Genomic DNA, 16,834 nt, shown 5'->3' with positions numbered 1-16,834 from the left:
ATCATCATCATCATCATCATCATTTAACGTCTGCTTTCCATACTAGCATGGGTTAGATGGTTTGACTAGAACTGGTAGACCAGAGAGCTGCATCAGGTTCCAGTCTGATTTGGCATGGTTTCTACAGCTGGATGCCCTTCCTAATGCCAACCACTCCAAATAGTGTACTGGTTTCTTTTTCATGCTACCAACATGGGTGCCATTTACATGACATTGGCAACATATATATATATATATATAGATATACCCGACAGGCTTCTTGCAGTTTCTCTCTATCAAATCCACTCACAAGGCTTTGGCCAGCCCAAAGCTGTAGTAGAAAACACCTGCCCAAGGTGCCACACAGTGGGACTGAACCCAGGACCATGTGGCTGGGTAGCAACTTTTTTACCATACAGCCACATCTGATTTCTGCAGTAAAAGGGTAAAAGATATTCCACCATTTCTTTTTAGTCTTGTTATGCTTAGTACATGAACAAGATTGACTCAGTCAATTAAAAGTAATGTTTCTTATCATTTGAGAGTTTTAATAAAGGTTTATCAACCCAAAGAACTTTCATAGCTATGTCTATAAGGTACCATACAACCATTTGAGGAGTCACCAGTGCATCATATCCCTAACATTGCACTGTTTCTGAAGCCAAGACACATAACTTTTGAATATTGTTTTAAATTTTCTCAGGGCTTGCATGTAATATTATATTATATCTTATACATAATATTATCCATACATAGAAGTGGGTACTGTAAAATTTCTGGTTTTAAGGGTTTTACAAAAGGCTTGGCTGGAGATCCAAACTTCCGAGTTTTTTTACAGAGCTTAGAAAAACTGAAGGACCACTGCAATAATTGTGTGAATCTGAGAGGAATACGTTGTATAAAATCATAATTAACAGGCGCAGGAGTGGCTGTGTGGTAAGTACCTTGCTTACTAACCACATGGTTCTGGGTTCAGTCCCACTGCATGACACCTTGGGCAAGTGTCTTCTACTATAGCCTTGGGCCAACCAAAGCCTTGTGAGTGGATTTGGTAGATGGAAACTGAAAGAAGCCCATCATATATCATCGTCATCATCATCATCGTTTAACGTCCGCTTTCCATGCTAGCATGGGTTGGACGATTTGACTGAGGACTGGTGCAACCAGATGGCTACACCAGGCTCCAATCTAATTTGGCAGAGTTTCTACAGCTGGATGCCCTTCCTAACGCCAACCACTCATATATATATATATATATATATATATATATATATATATATATATATGTGTGTGTGTGTGTGTGTGTGTGTGTGTGTGTGTGTGTGTGTGTGTGTGTGTGTGTGTGTGTGTCTTTGTTTGTTCCCCCAACATCACTTGACAACCAATGCTGGTGTGTTTACATCCCCGTAACTTAGCGGTTCAGCAAAAGAGATCGATAGAATAAGTACTAGGCTTCTAAAGAATAAGTCCTGGGGTCGATTTGCTCGACTAAAGGCGGTGCTCCAGCATGGCTGCAGTCAAATGACTGAAACAAGTAAAAGAGTAATGAGAGAGTAAGAGAGTTCCTCCTGTATTTTCTTTTACTCAAAGTCAGGAACTTTTCAGCACACCTTCATATATTCCTTCATTTCCATACTTGCAATTCTTGCATACAGTAAGAGTATGAGCCTGATAGAAATCATGCTCCCACAAGACTGCAATACAGCAACTCTAACTAAGGCACCGGAAAGGAAAACTAGATGGTACATATACAAGACTTCTGAGAGTAACACTTAGCATCAATGGCAGTCCCCTACAACAAACCAAGTTTTTTTATGGTAGTCTTCCAAGCATTACCCCCACCATAAAGGAAAGAAGACTGAGATTCAGTGGACACTGCTTTTCTAGTAAGGATGAAGCAATGAATCAAATACTGATGGGGGAACCAATGCATAGAAAGTGACTTACAAATCATCTTCTCAAGAGATTTATTGGCCAATGGATTGAAGATTCTTATCAACTGAAGATCACCCTACCACAAGCAATACAGAAGGAATTCTGGAGATAAGAGATTGATGGTATTCATCTGCAGATGACACAGTAAATAATGCTTGTGCAAATAAAAATTGAGCAAAGACTGTCTGAAAGCTGTCTGATAAATACATTAAATTTTTTAATATTTTAATAATGGTCTGAGCCCCACAGAGAACATTTGCAGCCCATCTATTGTTGACCCTTGTCCTAGATGCACTTTATCTGAATAAAAGATAAAATGAGCATAGTTGGAAACACCTATGATCATTATTTTCATTACTACATAATCAGATAAAGCTTTCTTGTTACCAATTCTGAATATTTTCATATTGATAACAGCTTTGAAACATACATTGTTAGAGAAAAAGTGTGTGTGGGTGTGTGTGTGCATGCATGCGCACGTGTATGTATGTATATATGTATTGTATGTATGTATGTTCTGTTCTATTTTTAATTATTCAATATTTGAAATTTTCCTCTCAGGAAGGAGCTGTTTTCTAATAAAGATACAAAGCACCATTGTTGGAATGTTGATAACTAAAACAAATTCACATTTGTCACTTGAGAAAAAGCCTCACATAATTTTACTGTTCCACTTACAGATTGCATTTGCAATGTGCAGATCATTTGGTTGATTTCTTTTACAGAAAATATCAGCTTATCCAGATTATCACTTAGGCATTTACTCACAAAACCAAGTGCAAAAATTATTATCAGTAAATATATATGAATTTATAATCAGGATATTGAAGCAAGAGATTTTGAAGCAGTCATCTACTGATATCCTCTTTCTCTTTGATTTTTAAAGAGATATTCACTACACAGATATTCACTATGACAGTACATACACTTTCTTGCTTGTTCCATATAACAATATCTAACCTGTTATGATAGAAGTGTTGACTGGAATCATCATCATCATCATCATCGTTTAACGTCCGCTTTCCATGCTAGCATGGGTTGGACAATTTGACTGAGGACTGGTGAAACCGGATGGCAACACCAGGCTCCAGTCTAATTTGGCAGAGTTTCTACAGCTGGATGCCCTTCCTAACGCCAACCACTCAGAGAGTGTAGTGGGTGCTTTTACGTGTCACCCGCACGAAAACGGCCACGCTCGAAATGGTGTCTATTATGTGCCACCCGCACAAGCCAGTCCAGGGGCACTGGCAACGATCTCGCTCGAAAATCCTACGGGAGCCAGTCAGGCGGTACTGGCAACGGCCACGCTCAAAATGGTGCATCTCATGTGCCACCCGCACAAGAACCAGTCCAGGGGCACTGGCAACGATCTTACTTGGCTTGCCGGGTCTTCTCACGCACAGCACATTTCCAAAGGTCTCGGTCAGTAGTCATCGCCTCGGTGAGGCCCAATGTACGAAGGTCTTGCCTCACCACCTCAGCCCAGGTCTTCCTGGGCCTACCTCTTCCACGGGTTCCCTCAACTGTTAGGGTGTGGCACTTTTTCACGCAGCTATCCTCATCCATTCTCACCACATGTCCATACCAGCGCAATCGTCTCTCTTGCACACCACAACTGATGCTTCTAATGTTCAGCTTTTCTCTCAAGATACTTACACTCTGACGGGTATTCACATTGACATTACACATCCAACGGAGCGTACTGGCTTCATTCCTTGCGAGCTTACGTATGTCCTCAGCAGTTACAGCCCATGTTTCACTGCCATGTAGCATGGCTGTTCGTACGCATGCGTCATGCAGTCTGCCTTTTACTCTGAGTGAGAGTCCCTTTGTCGCCAGCAGGGGTAAGAGCTCTCTAAACTTTGCCCAGGCTATTCTTATTCTAGCAGCTACACTTTCAGCGCACCCACCCCCACTACTAACTTGGTCGCCCAAGTTAGTAGTGGGGGTGGGTCCACCAATATTTCTTTTGTTGTTGTTTATGTTGTTTATGTACCCTTCAATAATGGAGGGTATTCTCTATATTTTTTCTAAGACAGTCTTTTTTTTTTTGGCTGGTACCTTGATGGCATTTTTGGGTAAATGCTAATCCCATGAATAATGTCTTCCACAGAAATGTGACATGATCTACATTCTCAGTTGCATCTTATTTCTTTATTGCCCACAAGGGGCTAAACATAGAGGGGCAAAACAAGGACAGACAAGGGGACTAAGTCGATTACATCGACCCCAGTGCGTAGCTGGTACTTGATTTATCGACCCCAAAAGGATGAAAGGCAAAGTCGACCTTGGCGGAATTTGAACTCAGAACGTAACGGCAGATGAAATACTGCTAAGCATTTCGCTCAGCAGGGTAACGTTTCTGCCAGCTCACTGCCTTCTCAGTTGCATCTTGGGACTCCAAAGGCTTTACTGTCCTTTTATTTACTAGATATTTTATAGCAGTCTCCTGTTCTTTGATTACGAATGCATAACTTCAAAGCATAATGTAGTCATGACTCCAAGAGAGGCTGCACTTCATGTTGGTATTACTGTCATCTTCTAATCTTTAGGAAACATACCTATGCATAGTCTCTTTATGGTATGCTCAGTATTTCACATCCAGGTTTGCTGGTTGCTATAGCATAATTATTAATAAAGTATAGTAAAAGATTAAGAGGAGGTGTTGAAGGATTAAAATCTAAGCTTTTAACAATTCAAGCCTATACATACATGTTTTGTTTGTATGAGAGCATGCATATATGATCTTCTCTTTCTCTTTTTATTTTAAAGTAAATTTTGACTGGTCACCTATTTAGTAGCAAAGTTGTGAAGGAAAGCATCTCATTTTGTTCGTCATCCTTTAAATCTTGAGAAGGTCTTGCAGATTTTTATAATCTCAAATATTGTGATCATTTATAGCATATGATTTGCATTATCTCCCCAAGCTCCCAATTTCAGCTATACTTTGCTCCAGACCAGCTGGTATGTACCCTGTTGCTCCAATGATAACAGGTACAAAGCTGAAAGTGTATCCTGGGTACTGAATTTGCAAACTCTTTGTCAATGGTCCATAGATGTCCTCTTCTTCCTGTATTTTTCTAACTACATTCACATCAAAAGGCTAGTTGATTTCCAACTCTGCGTGTGTGAGTGCGTGTATGTGTGTGCATGTATGTGTATGTGTATGTATGTATGTATGTTTATCCAGGCATATGTAGATGCACAGAGAAAATCTTGGTCTTAGAAAATTTAGAGCATATGGTTATAGTGGGCTGATCAGAAGGGTAGGGTTTGTAGTTGTTATAGGCTCAGGGTGGTCAGTGGTGTGGTCAAGTATGATGTGTAGGGGTTTTTTGGGGGAAGTTGTTGGATTGGTGTAGAGTGAAAGTAGTGTCTATCGGTTCAGAGTTTGTATTGGGGAAGAGATGTGCTATTTTAGTTTTAAGCATGGTGTTAAAGATATAGTAGATTTTTTTCATGGAAGTCACTTATTTGGAGGGCCTGATTTTAATAAGGGGTGTGAGTGTTAAAAATTTCTTCTTTAGCAGATAAGTTAGAGACTTTGATAGATATGCCTGTGACTGCTATTAAGAGTAAGTTTAGTGGGGATAGAGAGGACATTTATGTTGAATTTATGAAAAGAGTGGTATAGATTTATATTTAAGTTGAGAGTAACATCTAAGAAATTGGCCACCTTAGTGTCAATTTCGAATGAAATACCGAAGTTATAGTTTTAAAAAATTTGCGTAGAGCTTTCTTGGTGATAGCTGAGATAATCCAGTTGCTGAAAGGAATGCATCATCCCTGTATAGTCCGCTGGATAGGTTGGAGAAGTATTGTTTAATTTGGGTGAGAAGGAATAGGCCAGCAAGTTTGGTGACCTAGGATGAGTCTGATGTGCCCATGCTTATATCAAAGTAATCCGTAGATGAGTTACAGGTCCAATTATTATCCTTAAAGTAAATTAGAGTCTTCCTCACAGCCAGGATGATATTGATGTTCAATTGGGGGATGAGAGCATATTTTCAGGCAAAGATTAAAGCTTTATTTAAGAGAATTGGTGATATTGATGAGGAATAATTTGAGATGTCAAACTGAAGAAAATGGGTGTGTTGTTTATGATGAATAGTGTGAAACTAAGTGATGACGTTTCTAGTGCAATTCCAGAGTGGAAGCTTAATGTTAGTTCTAACAAGAGGTAGAATACAGTCAATAATACATTTACTAATTTGACCGAAGCCAGATTTAGTGGGGCAGAAGAGTCTAATGGAAGGTTTAGAGTAGAAGTTAGGTTTGTGGTACTTCAGGGTGAAGTGGAGGGGTTTTAGGTGTATATGGTTCAGTTCTATTTAGTAAATTTAGATCAGCAATTAGCTTACAGTGGATGTTATTAATCTCCTTAAGAGCATTTCTATGTGCATGTTTATAATTTGTGTTTAGTTCCTTTGATATGAGATTAATATATGTTTCCAAGGGAAGGGAGTAAAGGTTGCCAGTTTTATCAGAAAAGACATGAAGACGTGGTGAAGTTCTTATTTTAGATGTAATTTTGGATAGTTCTTTCTGGAAGGAATTAATATAATTAGAGAATTTAATGTTTTTTAACATATGTTGTAGATCTTTCTCAAAATTAGCCAATGCAGTGTTTGGGGGTGGGTTTTTGTGGGACTTTAGGTTGTAAGTGGCCTTTTCATTACAATGTTTTGGATGATTAGATTTAAGGTCATAGTGTAGGGCTCACCATCTCTTAAAGCCAGGAACTTTTCAGCACTCCCTTGCAAATGTAAGAATAGTGTAGATAGGAACTGAGTACATGTGCACTTTGCAAGAGTGCGTGCATGTGTGTATGTGTTTGCAATAGATGCAGTGGGATGTGCTGCACATGGACAGAAAATTAAGACTTCAGACACAGCAGATGTACAGAAGTTTTTAGCAGCAGACTCACTTGTAAAATAATGTCAATGAACTTCATAAACGGCCTACAAGATGTAATTCACAATTTTTGATAAGTAGGTGATCTAATTAATGCAGCTGGTTGCTGTAGCATAATTATAATAAAGTATAGCAAAGGAGGAGGAGAAGATGTTGAAGGATTAAAGTCTAAGCTTCCAGCAATTTAAGACCATAATAGTTTCAGTTCTTAGTTGAAACTACTTTGCTTCTCTAACATGCAGTTGAACTTGAGGTCACAATATTCTATTTGAATTTCTATGGTGTTCAGCTTAGCCAATATAAATATAAACACATATATTACATGTGTGTTTGTGTGAGTGTCTGCATGTATGTGTGTGTTTATGTGATTGCATGCATATGCATGTGTGTATGTGTGGGCAAACCTGTGTGTGTGTGTGTGTGTGTGTGTGTGCATGCGTGCACACATGTGTGTATGTATGCATATATGAATGATTCTCAGTCATATTCAGAGAAGAGAAGAGAATGTTTGATCAAGTGAATTACTTACTCTTTTACTCTTTTACTTGTTTCAGTCATTTGACTGTGGCCATGCTGGGGCACCACCTTTAGTCGAGCAAATCGACCCCAGGACTTATTCTTTGTAAGCCTAGTACTTATTCTATCGGTCTCTTTTGCCAAACCGCTAAGTGACGGGGACATAAACACACCAGCATCGGTTGTCAAGCAATACTAGGGGGACAAAGACAGACACACAAACACACAGACACACACACACACACACACACACACATATATATATACATATATACGACAGGCTTCTTTCAGTTTCCGTCTACTAAATCCACTCACAAGGCTTTGGTCGGCCAAAGGCTATAGTAGAAGACACTTGCCCAAGATGCCACGCAGTGGGACTGAACCCGGAACCATGTGGTTGGTAAGCAAGCTACTTACCACACAGCCACTCCTGCGCCTACTTGTTTATTGATTTAAAATTGGACTTAACGTATAAGGTAATAGATGACCAGCCCCATGAGTCAGAGTGGCTGTTCCAGCACACATCTCCTTCACTATCCTCCGGGGCAACACTTTTTCCCATTTTGTCAGCTGGTGCCATGAGAAATGTTTCTATATTGTGAGAGGCAAGATTCTCCATTAATCCGAGAGACAAGTTACAATTGTTCAGCTTCATTCATGCTATAAGCAACCTAAAATAACAGAAATTAACTACAAAAATGTCCTTTACAAGCAATAAAACATTAGACTCTCCCACCTAGCTCTCCCAAGATGTCATGTGGTGAGACAAAATCCAGAACATAATGGTTGGGAAACAAATTTGTTAACTCTTCACCAATAATTCTGTTTGTCATTGTGTTACTTAGCCTGTTGGTAACACTTTCACATGATTAGAGAAAAAGAGGGAGAAAGGAAAGAAGGAGAGAGAAAAAGAGGGAGAGAGAAGCGTCCATGATGTGAGGTAAGATGAACGTAATATTTACTAAGTGATTAAAAAAGCCATCCCACCCATGTCAGCATGGAAAGTGGACATTAGATGATGATGATGATGATGATGATGATGATATATGTATACATACATATATATATATATAATAATATTAGGGACAAAATCCATATATATATACATATATGTATATATGTATATATACTCTCTCTTTTACTCTTTTACTTGTTTCAGTCATTTTACTGTGGCCATGCTGAAGCACTGCCTTTAATCGAACAAATTGACCCTAGGACTTATTCTTTGTAAGCCTAGTACTTATTCTATAGGTCTCTTTTGCTGAACCACTAAGTTACGGGGACGTAAACACACCAGCATTGGTTGTCAAGCGATGTTGGGGGGACAAACACAGACACACAAACGTATACACACACATACATATATATATATATATATATATATATATATATATATATACATATATATATATATATATATATATATATACGACGGGCTTCTTTCATTGTGAACTTGAGGTCACAATATTCTATTTGAATTTCTATGATGTTCAGCTTAGCCAATATAAATGTAAACACATATATACATGTGTGTTTGCATGAGTGCCCACATTTATGTGTGTGTTTATGTGATTGCATGCATATGCATGCGTGTATGTGTGGGCTTTGGTCGGCCTAAGGTTATAGTAGAAGACACCTGCCCAAGGTGCCACGCAGTGGGACTGAACCCAGAACCATGAGGTTGGTAAGCAAGCTACTTACCACACAGCCACTCCTGCGCCTATAAATATACATATATATATATATATATATATATATATATATGTATATATAAAAACAAATAATAAATCAGTATATGCATATATACGTACAGGTATGTGCATACCTATATCTATCTGTATATATAGGTGCATATCTGGGTACAGGACATTGCAAACAAAACGTAGACAAGAAAACAATAATAACCAGAGTACAGAAAACACACAAGCCACATAGAGAACATTTTCCTTCATCAGCTACCCCCGTTTTAACACCGGCGTTTCGAAGAGTTGGGTAGGACGCATCGTTAAAACGGCTCTTCCCATGGACCGCAAATTAAATTTGTATGCACAAATAAAACATGTGCCTTGGAGGAATGTAGTGGTGGACAAAAAAACAAGACAGGAAAACATATATGTATATGTGTTTCATTTTTTCATTTTCATTTTATCTAGTTTCAGCTCATGAGCTGTGGCCATGCTGGGGCACATATAAAAATATATATGTATATACACACACACCCACACACACACACACATATAAATATATAGATAGATAGATAGATAGATAGATAGATAGATAGATAGATAGATAGATAAACATGTATATATACATACATATATATATATATATGGAATTGCAGCTGGTAATTGGGAGAGGGAGGCACAAGATCATGATGGATGGAGGAAGATAGTGTATGATGGTTGTTCAAGGTTTGAGAGGGAGAGAGTGAAGTATGAGAGGATTAGGAAGGGGCTTAGAAGTGGGGAACCTGTGGAAAGTGAGAGAGTGTTGCTTTTTATGTGTGTGGTTTGTGAGTGGAGGTGTTTGAGTCATGCAGGCCTGGTGAACCATCAAAATTCTCATAGAAATCAACCCATGATAAACAATGATGTGGCTATTAAAATTCATAACAGAACGTGTGTAAAACGTGGAAGTGTGTGCCTCTCAGGAAGTCTAAAAAGACATGTTAAGAGAGTGCATTTGGTGGCACCTGTTTCTCCTACCAGCCAGCACAGTTGTCTAGTGTGTAATAAAATGTGTAAAAGCTTGGCCGGGCTTAAAAGTCATATAAGGGCATCACATGACAACAATCATGAATCATTTCGGTAAGTCTTCTTGGCAATCGCTTTTCTCGTGTAATGAGGATGCAGCTGTGATACATATATGTATATATACATACATATGTATATGAGTGAAGGTGCATGAGTCAGTGGTTAAGAGTGTTGTGTGCACAATCATGAGATAGTGTGTTTGATTCTTGGAGTGGGCTGCGTGTTGTGTTCTTGAGCAAGACACTTTATTTCATGTTGCTCCAGTTCACTCAGCTGTAGAAATGAGTTGCGACATCATAGGTGCGAAGCTGTATCAGCCTTTGTGTTTCCCTTGGATAACATCGATGGCATGGAAAGGGGAGGCTGGTATGTATGGGTGACTGCTGGTCTTCCATAAAAACAACCCTGGTTGTGCATCCACTGGTGAGGCTACTTTCTGCCCAGACTTGTAACCCCAGAGGGGATCCTATTAGATGCACCTGTAGTAATGCCGTGCGCATGCGTGGAATTCAACAACCAAGCTTTCCCGCTTCATTCTGCCTCTTTCTTGCTGGCCAGCGATTGAGCAAGGACGTGTTCAGCTGTCTCTCTCCATCTTTCGAACTTACACTAGACAGTTCGCTCACATCTACATACCAACGTCCCAACAACCATGCTCACACACACAGAAGACGTCTCAACAAACAAGAGCTAAAGATGTATATATTCCACCTTGAATAAATGTTGTTTGTGTTGATAGTCTGGAGTTCAGCGTTCCGTTAATTCTTAATTTTATACAGGAAAGTCAGGTGTACATCTAATGATGTATAACCCACTTTCCACTAAACACCCATGGCCCCATCTGACTGTCATCTGTTCCCTAACATGAAAAAGCACTTGGCTGAGAATTAGTATCTCAGTGATGTTGACATCATATCTGATACTGAAGACTTTTTTGACCAACAAGAGAAAAGCATCTTCACCAATGGGATCCAAGTACTGCAACACTGATGGAAGAATAGCATGAACCACAAAGGAAACTATGTTGAAGAATAAACTTCATTTGGTTACATTCCATGAGAGTATCTTCGTCAGCCTATGAACTTTTTTCACTTGACCCTCGAATGTGTGTGTGTGTGTGTGTGTGCACGTGTGTGTGTGTGTGTGCACGTGTGTGTGTGTGTGTGCACGTGTGTGTGTGCACGTGTGTGTGTGTGTGTGTGTCCTTATCTCAACACTGCATGATTATTGTAAACAAGTATCACTGTTATATAAGTGCTGTCATTTGTTTCCAAGTTTCTGTAAAAACATTTTGCAGTGATGGGGGGAAAAAATTACCTTACTTGGAAAGTTGGCAACAGGAAGGCATCTGGCTGTAGAAAATGTCTCTCAACAAATTCTGTCTCTAACCCATGTGGGCATGGAAAAGTGGATGTTAAAGCAATGATGATGATAGATGGATAGATAGATAGATAGATAGATAGACAGACAGACAGACAGACAGACAGGCAGGCAGGTAGACAGGCAGACAGGCAGACAGGCAGGCAGGCAGGCAGACAGACAGGCGGACGGACGGACGGACGGACGGACGGACGGACGGATGGATAGATAGATGGACAGATGGATGGATGGACAGATAGATAGACAGATAGACAGACAAACAGTTAGATAGATAGATACATACATACATACATACATACATATATATATATATGCATACATAGACAGATAGATAAGGCCGTTGTGCATAATATCCCCCACCCCCCGTCAACTGAGGTGGGTAGTATTTTGGGGAGGGGGAGGTTTTACTAGGTGATGAGAGGTTAGAGTATGGGTAGAGGGAAAACTAGAGTAAGAATAGGCTGGAAAAACGTTATGAGCTATTACCTCTGCTGGCAACAAAGAGATATGCTTATGAGAGACCCTATCCATGGAAAAATTTTGTCTTTCATATGTTTAACACTACAAACAACAGGACAGTGAAACCACCTGTGGTCTGTGAAAGGATTAAAATAACTCGCTGTGAAGGCAGAAATAGCAAAATGCTGAGATATTGAATAACTAGAAAGCTGTTATTGTAAATTCTGTCAAACTTTGCACTCTAAATATGATAAACTTTGTACTAATATTAGAGTGAGGCTCCCTATAGTTTACAAAACAATATATATATGGTATTCACAAGAGATTATTTGTAATATTATTTTACGGTGACAACTATTTGACTTTAAAATTAGGTGGCATACTTTAAAAATGGCTGATTACTGATTATTAAATCCTCTTCATTGGCCATATGACCTAATTTGTTTAATGAAGTATATGAAAAAAATATATATGTACACACGCACACGCGCGCACATAAAGGGTAGAAACCTTTATTGCGTAAGCTTGCAAGGAATGAAGCTAGTATGCTCCGCTGGATGTGAAATGTCAGTGTGCATACACAACAAAGTGTAAGCGCCCTGAGAGAAATGTTGGACATAAGAAGCATCAAATGTGGTGTGCAAGAGAGACAACTGTGCTGGTATGGTCATGCGTTGCGTATGGATGAGGACAGCTGTAAAGGGAAGCTGTGGAAGAGGTAGGCCCAGGAAGACCTGGGATAAGGTGGTGAAGCGTGACCTTTGAATGTTAGGCCTCACGGAGGCGATGACAAGTGACCAAGACCTTTGGAGATAAGCTGTGCTTGAGAAGACCTGGCAAGCCAAGTGAGATCATAACCATGGTCTATGCCAGTGCAGCATAACCGGCCCATTTAAGAGTACCTTTCAACCATTGGGCAATAAACTGTGCTTGCAAAGACCTGTTGAGTCAAGTGAAGTCATTGTCGTGGCCAATCACAGTACTGCTTGATTGGCACTCGTGCTAGTGGTACGTAAAAAGCACCATTCGTGTGGTCAATTCCAGTGCTGCCTAACTAGTCCTGTGCCGGTGGCACGTAAAAAGTACCATTTGAGTGTGACCATTGCCAGTGCCACCTGACTGGCTCGATGACGGTAGCACATATAAAGCACCATTTGAGCATGGTCGATGCCAGTGCTGGCTGACTGGTCCCATGCCAGTGACACATAAAAAGCACCATTCAAGTGCGGTCATTGCCAGTGACACATAAAAAGCACCATTCAAGTGTGGTCATTGCCAGTGCCACCTGACTGGCTCCCATACCAGTGGCATGTAAAAAGCACCATTTAAGCATGGTCAATGCCAGTACTGCCTGACTGGCCCTCATGCTTGTGGCATTTAAAATTACTCACTACACTCTCAGAGTGATTGGTGTTAGGAAGGGCATCCAGCAATAGAAACTTTACCAGATCAGATTGGAGCTTGGTGCAGCCTTCTGGCTTACCAACCCTCAGTCAAACCGTCCAACCCATTTCAGCATGGAAAGCAGACGATGATAATGATGATGATGTGTATACAAGAAAGCAGATGAGGATCAAACCTGTATAAAGACAGGCTCTGCTAAGTTTAGATGTGCAAATCACACTGTAGGTCAGTAATGGACAATTTGCAGCCCATAGGACTTTCCAAATTCCAAATGGCACACCTAACAAAAAAATTTCCTTGAATTATTATTTTTTTTAGTAGTGTGGTCCACTTGATGATGACCCATGTCTCATGCAGCCCATTTCTCAAAGAGAGTTTCTTATGCTTGCTGTAGGCTCTGGTGGAAACCCAAAAGTTTAAGGAGCAAGGGAAAACGATGTCAACGCTCTTTGGAAAATTGTAAATTGACAATTCTGCATTTTCTCTAAAACAGAGGACTTTTGTAAATTAAAACCTACTATATATCATCATCATCATCATCATCGTTTAACGTCCGCTTTCCATGCTAGCATGGGTTGGACGACTTGACTGAGGACTGGTGAAACCGGATGGCAACACCAGGCTCCAATCTAAATTTGGCAGAGTTTCTACAGTTGGATGCCCTTCCTAACGCCAACCACTCAGAGAGTGTAGTAGGTGTTTTTACGTGTCACCTCCACGAAGGCCAGTCAGGCGATACTGGCAACGGCCACGCTCGAAATGGTGTCTTTTATGTGCCACCCGCACAAGCCAGTCCAGGGGCACTGGCAACGATCTCGCTCGAAAATCCTACAGAAGTCAGTCAGGCAGTACTGGCAACGGCCATGCTCAAAATGGTGCATCTTATGTGCCACCCATACAAGAGCCAGTCCAGGGGCACTGGCAACGATCTTACTTGGCTTGCCGGGTCTTCTCACGCACAGCACATTTTCAAAGGTCTCGGTCAGTAGTCATCGCCTCGATGAGGCCCAATGTACGAAGGTCTTGCCTCACCACCTCAGCCCAGGTCTTCCTGGGCCTACCTCTTCCACGGGTTCCCTCAACTGCTAGGGTGTGGCACTTTGTCACGCAGCTATCCTCATCCATTCTCACCACATGTCCATACCAGCGCAATCGTCTCTCTTGCACACCACAACTGATGCTTCTAATGTTCAGCTTTTCTCTCAAGATACTTACACTCTGACAAGTATTCACATTGACATTACACATCCAACAGAGCATACTGGCTTCATTCCTTGCGAGCTTACGTATGTCCTCAGCAGTTACAGCCCATGTTTCACTGCCATGTAGCATGGCTGTTCGTACACATGCGTCATACAGTCTGCCTTTTACTCTGAGTGAGAGTCCCTTTGTCGCCAGCAGGGGTAAGAGCTCTCTAAACTTTGCCCAGGCTATTCTTATTCTAGCAGCTACACTTTCAGCGCACCCACCCCCACTACTAACTTGGTCGCCCAGATAGCGGAAGCTATCGACTACCTCTAGTTTTTCACCCTGGAATGAGATAGAAGTTGTTTCCTGTTTGTTTACAGTCTTTATTGCACCTGAACATCTGCCACAAACAAAAACTAACTTCCTAGTTAACCTGCCTTTGATGTTGCTGCACCTCTTATGTGTCCATAGCTTGCACCAGGTACATCTTATAGAGTTACTACCTACTCCTTTTCTACATACTGAGCAGGGCCATCTACCTGAAGGGGTTTGTGTTTTATCTACCTTCCTACTTATTAGGATTTTGGTTTTAGCTAGGTTGACTCTAAGGCCCTTCAATTCTAGACCTTGCTTCCACACCTGAAACTTCTCCTCTAGTTCTGATAGTGACTCCGCAATTAGGGCAAGGTCATCAGCATAGAGGAGCTCCCAGGGGCAACCTGTCTTGAACTCCTCTGTGATTGCCTGGAGGAAAAAAAAAACAGAGATAAACAATTAAAAATTATAGCAAAAGGAAAAGAATTTCTTTTTTTTACATGAATGTAGAACTAAAATTCAAGACTGGTAAAGGCATGGCCATGTGGTAAGAAGTTTACTCCTCAGCCACATGGTTCTGGATTCAGCCCCATTGTATGACATCTCAGGCAGGTGTCTTGAACTATAGCCTCAGGCCGACCAAAGCCTTGTGAGTGGATTTGGTAGACAGAAACTGAAAGAAGCCCATAGTGTGTGTTTATGTGTGTGTGTATTATTTTATTCTTTTACTTGTTTCAGTCATTTGACTGCAGCCATACGGGAGCACCAGTTTGAAGGGTTTTAATTGAACTTTTTTTTTAAGCGTAATACTTCTTTTATTTCTTTTATCAGTCTCTTTTGCCAAACTGCTTAGTTACAGCATCGTAGACACACCAAGACCAGTTGTCAAGCAGTGATGAGATGACAAACACAGACACAAAGACACACACACAGATATATATATATATATATATATATATATACGACAGGCTTCTTTCAGTTTCCATCAATCAAATCCACTCACACAGCTTTGGTCGGCCCTGCTTTGGACAGACCAGGGCTGTAGCTGAAGACACTTGCCCAAGATGCTACACAGTGAGTCAGAACCCAAACCCATATGGCTGGGAAGCAAACTTCTTAACCACACAGCTACACCTAAATGGTTATAACAGTGTTTTAATGATGTCTGAATAATCCTGAAATTAATTTAGGAAGGTCAAATTCCAATCATAAAAGTGCCTACATTTATCTTCTTTGTTTTCTAGTTTTATAACATGTATTGATTTCTAACATTTGGCTCATGTCGAAGCACTACAGGCTCAAAATTTAAATCATTTCAATGTACACCAATTCATGGCATATAATTCGATAAATAGTTTATTTGAATAAGAAGAGGTACAACCATCAGGAAATAGTTGAAAAGTTTAAAGTAAGAAAACATGCACATTCTTTTTTACTCAAGGCACAAGGCCTGAAATTTGGGGGGAGGGGGCCAGTCAGATAGATTGACCCCAGTACGCAACTGGTACTTAATTTATTGACCCCAAAAGGATGAAAGGACGAAAGGATGAATTTCGGCAGAATTTGAACTCAGAACGGAAATACTGCTAAGCATTTTGCCCGGCGTGCTAAGATTTCTGCCAGCTCACCGCTGTGAACTAAATAGATGACCCAATTATATATCATATCTAAAATTTCAACAACAACAATTTTCTTTTTTTTTTAATTAAAAAAAAAAGCAAGTGAAAATAACAGGCAGATGAATATAAATACAGAAAATGAAAATACCAGGAAGAAAATGATACCCAATTAAAAATAAACTGGGCAAAGTTCAGTATTTTGCAGATAGATTATTCTCAACATAAATTATATATTGCTCATATTAAGAAAGAAAGATAAAACAGATTGAAAAAAAAAAAAGTACATACGTACATAGTAAAAATACTTTTTACTGAAGATAGGAATATTAGCTTAGTTTTGCTCTGGATAAAATTGCATAATAGAGTGTAGAA

At 40.1% G+C, this 16,834-nt stretch overlaps 1 protein-coding gene across 3 annotated transcripts in view; it reads right to left on the bottom strand.

Moving 5' to 3' along the window:
• The window catches only part of LOC149137048 (uncharacterized), a 162,670-nt gene that overhangs the window by 87,824 nt on the left and 58,012 nt on the right, over positions 1-16,834 (bottom strand). Inside the window, exon 3 of one of the 3 annotated variants that reach the window (XR_016237892.1) lies at positions 14,744-15,272. The exons of the other annotated variants lie outside the window; for them this stretch is intronic. The gene's annotated coding sequence lies outside the window, so the exon portion shown is untranslated. Of the gene's footprint in view, positions 1-14,743; positions 15,273-16,834 lie in introns of those variants that run through there. 3 annotated transcript variants of the gene reach the window in all.

This window comes from Octopus bimaculoides, chromosome 2 (assembly GCF_046866305.1).
Source record: "Octopus bimaculoides isolate indiv1 chromosome 2, ASM4686630v1, whole genome shotgun sequence".
NCBI lineage: Eukaryota > Metazoa > Mollusca > Cephalopoda > Octopoda > Octopodidae > Octopus > Octopus bimaculoides.
The sequence above is the reverse complement of the archived record's forward strand: the minus strand, read 5'-3'. Positions and strand labels throughout refer to the sequence as shown.